Source organism: Pteropus vampyrus, unplaced genomic scaffold, assembly GCF_000151845.1.
Source record: "Pteropus vampyrus isolate Shadow unplaced genomic scaffold, Pvam_2.0 Scaffold76, whole genome shotgun sequence".
NCBI lineage: Eukaryota > Metazoa > Chordata > Mammalia > Chiroptera > Pteropodidae > Pteropus > Pteropus vampyrus.
Genome location: NW_011888857.1, coordinates 4,728,449 through 4,734,953, shown reverse-complemented (window position 1 = coordinate 4,734,953; position 6,505 = coordinate 4,728,449). Strand labels below are relative to the sequence as shown.

General features: G+C 35.5%; 1 long non-coding RNA gene across 1 annotated transcript in view; it reads right to left on the bottom strand.

Moving 5' to 3' along the window:
* Positions 1-6,052, bottom strand: part of LOC111741303 — an 8,073-nt gene extending 2,021 nt beyond the window's left edge. The window contains exons 1-2 of the long non-coding RNA XR_002780960.1: positions 5,849-6,052; positions 3,746-3,789 (exon numbers count right to left, since the gene is read on the bottom strand). This is a non-coding gene — a long non-coding RNA (uncharacterized LOC111741303). The remainder of the gene's footprint in view (positions 1-3,745; positions 3,790-5,848) is intronic.
* Positions 6,053-6,505: the final 453 nt, after the last annotated feature.

The following is a 6,505-nucleotide window of genomic DNA, read 5'->3' as shown; positions in this document are numbered from 1 at the left end:
ATGAAATGCCTGAGGTGGGAGCATGCTTGGTGTGTTCAAGGAGCAGCATGGAAACAGCAGTTTACCAGCCTTCACGGAGTAATCTAGATAGATTACCAATAAGAAATGAGTCAGAGAGGTGGTGAGAGATCAAATTAAAGAGAGCCTTGTAAATCCTGGTTAAAACCTTGACTCTTATTCTGAGGAAGATGGAAATCCTTGGCATGTTATGAGTAGAAATGGTGACATGATCTGATTTAATTTTTTAAATGATTTTCCTGACTGCTGGGTTGATAATTAAATGAGGAGGATAAGCTTTGTAGAAGGAAGACCAGTTAAAAGACTATTGCAATAACTCGGGTGAGAGATGATGAACTTGTACAGTTGCTGTGGAAGTGGTGAGAAATGATTAGATTCTGGATGTATTTTGAAAACAGAACTATTAGGATTTGTTGATGGATATTGCAGTAGCGTAAATAATGGCAATCCAAAGATATCAGGTCCTAATCTCTGGAATCTGAAAATGTTATCCTATTTGGAAAAAGGGTCTTTTCGAATGTGATTAAGTCAGAGATTTTGAGATGTGAAGATAATCTGGGATTATTTGGGTGGGGCCTAAATGTTATAAGCATGATATGTGTCATAAGAAAGAGGTAGAGGGAGCTTCAATAGGCACAAAAATGAAGAGGAGGCAATATGACCAAGAAGACAGAGATTTGAGTGATGCAGCCACAAGTCAAGGAATGCCAGGAGCCAGCAGAAGCTGGAAAAGGCAAAGAACAGATTCTGTCCTAGAGCCTCCGAAATCTTGATTTGGGCAAGTTAAATTGATTTTGGGAATTCTAGAATTATGAGATAATAAATTTCTGTTGTTTTCAGGTACTAAATTTGAGGTAATTGTTACAGCAGCTCCATGAAAGTAGCACAGACTTGATGTGATACATAAAAGAAAGGGAGGAGTGAGGATAACTTCAAACAATTTTGACCCGATTAAGTGGAAGAATATTATTTCCAATTACTGAGATGGGGAAGTCTTAGAAAGGAACAGCTTTGGAAAGAAAAAAATAAAGACATTTTTAGGCATGCTAAGTTGGGATTATTATCAGATTTCTCAATGCAGATGTTCAAAAGGAAGGTGAATATGTGAGTTTGGAGTTTAAAGGACCTGTTGGAGTTGGCAGTAAATGTTGGATTTATTAGCATATAGGTAATAACTAATGTCATGGTACAGAATGAGTTCACCTGGGGAGTATATGCAATAGGGAAGATGTTCAAACATCGAGCTCTGAGACACTCCAATGTTTATATAACAAGATTTGAAAAACCAAATGAAGATGAATAAGAAGGAGCAGTGATTGGATTATAAGAAGAATCAAGAAAGTGATGTCCTAGATTTCAAGAAAGGAAGGTATGCATCACAGAAAGGAACAAGTGAGTAACTGTGACAAATGCTTCTGAAAGAATAGATGAGAAAGTTTAGACAGCAAACAGAGATATTTGAAGAGTTTTTCTATAAATGTAAGCAAGGAAAGGGGAGGTAGTTGAAGATGAAGGGGAGTATTTTTTAAGATGAGAATTATAGCAATATGGGCACAGACTTAATAGGGTTGATGTTCAGAGCATAGTGAGCCGATGAGCTGAAGCAGAGGATTGTGAGCATCAGGAAGGCTTCTGGAATCAGAATGGTGACCTATGAAGCTAAGAAGATGAGTTGAATCTAAGTGCTATAGGATATTTTTTTTTTAATTTGAGGATTATAGAGTAGAATATTTAATAATAAAAATAAGGAGAATAAAATATCTAATGTAATAATTTATAGTTCGTGAGTCTTTCATATGCATCATCTTCTTTACTTCTTACATCTCTGTGAGGTAAAACATTAGCCCAATTTTTAAGAAGAATGAACTGTGGTTTCAAGAGTTAAAGTGACTTGACCAAAATCTAGCAAGCTGCTAAGTAATAAGATGAAGATATTAAAAGAAAAGCAATCCTGAATTATTGTATCACGTAGGTAGTTCACTGAGAGAGAGAAAATCACAAATGAGAAGAAAAAGGAATAAGATTTCTTAACAATCCGAATGTAAGATATTAAAGAAGTTAACAAAGATAGTAGCCAACACAGTGAAGAGAAGATAAAAATAGGGAAAAACGACGATACATTAATGTGATGGAATACCTGAGGGACTGAAACTCAGAATTAGATCAGTCCAACTTACAGCATAAAGCTGGATATGTTTCTTTCACTTCTAGGCTTTGGTTTTCTCATCTTTAAAATCATGCCTCCTAACTAGATACTCTCAAAGGCCCTTCCACTCTAAAATGTTCCAAAATATCTGGTTGAAATCAAGTTGTTTAATGTAGTTCTACTTTTTCAACAAAATCCCAAAGCATACAAAGTCTTCTAGACACCTGAGAAAGCCAATTGTCTTCCAAACAGTGAACAACTTATTTCCCAATCACTGGCAGGAACACTTCTAATCTTTTATAAATAGAAATATTCCAGTAATATAAACAAAATTGATTGGACCTAAAGATTGAGCCTTTGGAAAATATGAACAGATTTCTCATCTCCTTTGAAAGATGAGTATGATTTTGAGAGGTTTCATCTGAAGTCAGTTTGCACATGAAAATCCCACTTTGAATGTAAGTGGCACTTGTGCTTGGAGTCTTTCTGCTTAATCTCCAAAGTCATTTGCTAAGTTCGAAAGTATTTAGCAAAATAAGTATTTTTGACAGACTCTTTGCTCCTCTAATAGCATTTGGAACTAAAAAAGCCTTCTTGCTTATGGAATATTCATTATTGGCAATTTGGGGTGCATGTGCAAGCCACAAAAACCCTCCACTGATTACAGACTCTCCAATTTGTCATAGTGTGTTCTGGCAGCAGCTGAATTTGGTCAAATTGGAGCCAAGGTATAGTGGCCTTATACTTGAAACACACATGGCAGCCGAATATCATGTTAGGCTGCAACATGGGTGAGTAGGGAGTATCATGTGAGACATTTTAAACACAGGAAGATATTTTTTTGAGTTATGGTCAACATATTTAAAAAGCTGACATTAAGAGACTGTGAATATGATAACCCAGTGAATTCTGTAACTATAATTGCTTGTGTTTGTGTGACAGAATCAGCTGAGTTTTAGGATAAAGTCATTGATGATTGCTGACAAATGGCAGAAATTCAGCTTGCATTAGATATGATTGTAATTTCTTTCTGCTAAGCATCGGCCTTCATTGCTGGAATGTCTTTAACTGGTGTATAAAATGTATTCATGCCATACCTAATACAAAAGCAAAATTGGTTATATCCTGTTATTTTCAAATGACTAAAAAAGTAAGCTTAAGTAAAACATATTCTAATGAACTCAATTTTTTGAGCAAAACTTGTCTTTTATTTGTTTTAAAAGTAGAATAGATTGAGAGATAAACTTGCCTGTCATGTGAACACACACACACACACACACACACACACACACACACACACACACAGTAGCTCAGGAGTTGACCAGTGTCTTTCTCTAGGATGAAAAGTTTGCACTGCCACAAAGTAGTAATTCGGCAGAAAGTTAAAAAAGTAGTTTGGTGAGTAGTTCAAATTATAAAACCCCTATGTGATTGAAAGTAATAATTGACTATTTAGAGAGTTTCCTGCAATTAAAAACAATGTGTGAATTCAGATAAAGCACTATTCCATTTTCCTTGGGTCATAATTTTTACAAACTCCCATCCTCCAAATATTTCTTTACATTAAAAAATTTCTCTTACCTTCTGAAATAGTCATCACAAAGCTCAAGCACCAAAAGCACATGCTGAGAGAGAGAGAAAACCTCTGAAAATCACAAATTATTGTTTAACATAGAAGAATACAAAAACTCCATGCAACACAAACTTTTATCAACATTAAATTCAATAATGGAGGTCCACAAGACCGATTCCAGTTTATCAGAAAAATTGTTGTGACAAGTTCAGTATTCTCTGTTTAAGAAGGCAAGGAGTAGAGAATACATTTTTGGATATCAATATTTATTAAAATTTTTCCTTCTTGGACTTGAAATTAACAATTTCAAATATGAGAAAAATTTATTTATACACAAGAGTGGCTTTTTTAAAGGTGCCTAGCCTAAAGAGCACTACTGGACATTTCTAAGGAAACAGTATACAGACAGACCAAAACTATTTTATTTCCAAGAGACTATTGGTCACGTTTGTTCAATGGAATTTTCTGGCTACTCCTTTGCATTATTCCAATAAATATCTATCTTTTCCCCTCTTTCTTTCTGTAATAACTTTGCCATGGCCATGTGAGCCAATTCCTGGCTATGTTTGTTCGTGTCCATTAGCATGGAGGCAGCCACTTTTGCAACTTGGTTGATTGAAATATCCTGACGGCATGTATGATGAACATGAAAAGTGAAAAGTAAACAAGATACTATTGTTTGGATTTATGCTAGAGAAACATAGGAAAATCAATAATGTGCTTAGAGAAAAGCCAATCTTCCCACAAAGCAAAAAGAAAGGCTTACTTTTATATTTCTAGGAGGAGAAATATTTTTAAGGTTTCTAATCAAGCTCATAGACAATAATGACATCAGTGGAAGACACTTCCAGTTGGAGCACCCGCAGCTCTGCTCTGTACTGCAGCTCTCTGAGGAGTGTGATAGATTAAGCCCCTCTTCTCTTCCTGAACATGATTTTGCCCAATGTTTAAACAACCAGAGATGAAATAAGATGTTCTCCTGAATCTTGTGTACTCTGTACTAAGGGTTCTAAACTTGTCAATGAAGAACTACTGGTGGGTCTCCAAGCTTTACTGGATTGCTCACTATGTAAGCTAAGTCTTCCCAAGAGAGGAAGAAGTGTCCTCATGTGTAGCTTAAAGAATCCTGGGAGCTACATGTTCTAACTTGATGGGTAAATGGGAGAAATTGACTAACACCTTTGGCTTGTTCTCTGTTTTCTTCTCCCTGTCAAATGTTCATGATTCTTTCCAAACTTTTCTTTCTCTTCTCTTTCTCTTTGAATCCTCCCTCTACTTTCTTCTTCCTTTCTTTCTCTACTATTATCTTCTTCTTTCACCTGCAGCTCTTTCATCTATTTCTCTTCTTCCTCTTTTAACATTCATTGCTCTTCTTTTTTTTAGTTTTGCCATGAACCTAGTAGTATCAGGCATTGCTTTATTCAGTGCAATAATAAATAATAAAATTTGAAACTCTACAGACTTGCACTCAAGGAGGTTACAATCTCCTGTTGAAGATGAGAAAGCACGAAACATATTTTTACCAATTGATTCAATCAGTTTATTATATTTAAGTTCAAGACCATGAAGATTCAAAAATATCTCTTATATAAATTATTATCAGTTAAGGCTTTCCCAATAATATTTAGAATTAGAAGTAGCTCCTGATCAGGAATTTACTCCTGTTCTGCACTATTGTCGATAAAACAGTTTGTAATTATGAAATGTTTTGAAGTATATCGACAGACAGAATAGCATTGAATATGAATGTCTCTGGCTCATTTCTGCATGTTTTCTTTGATATCAACCAATCTGACTGCTAAGTTGGATGCCCTTTATCAATATGCCCATCTCTCTTCTATGGTACATACCGCTGGTGACAAACTCAGATGTGCAAGAGACAATGACTTTATTTTCTATAAATTAAATTAATTCTAAATTCAACATTTCCCTGTTATCAGTATCTATTTTCAAGATGCTGCATCTCTCTTGGGTATTTACATGGTACCCCCAAAGTGGGAGATGAAGCATTTTAATCTCCGATCTATCATGGTCACAATATATCACACCACTGACATAGTGTGTAATACTTTCTTTAAATATGGCATCTCTGCTACCATGTAGTACCTTACCTCCCAGTCATCCACTGACAGGCTGGCCTTAACTTTACTTCTTCCCAGTGGAGGAATTATCTCTTCTTAGGTATGATGCCCCTCAAGATGATTTTCCTTTTCTCTCTGCCTCCAAAACACTTTGCATAATTTCTTCAATGGGTTTAGCCTTCTATAAAACTAGAAAAGCTATAACCTTAAAGTTACTTGTATTCTCTATCCTTTGAAAATACCTGAAGCAAAGCATTACAAAGATTAATTACCACCTGAAGTGAGAGAAGCAAGATGGAGGGCAACAAAGTTAAAAGAACATGGAGACACAAACACAAATGAATTATGCCAGAATTATTCCATCCAGAGATTACAAGGGTAAAAATAACGAGGCCTAAATAAGTTTGGCTTTTTCAAGAGAGAGCAAGAATGTCAGTTTGGCTAGAGCAAGGGGAATAAGGATAAAAGCAGGGAGATCAAGTTAGAAGGATATTTCTGTAGCTCCACAGAGAGATTATGGTGGCTTGTGCTAAACTTTTCAGTGAGATGGAATGGTATGTTCATGTTCTAAATACATTGTGGTGGTATAGTCATCATGGTTCTTTATCTTTCTTTACAGATAAGGAAGGAGAAAAGACCAAAACCTAATTTGTTGATTCCTGGACTGTACTTCCCAGAAGGAATACT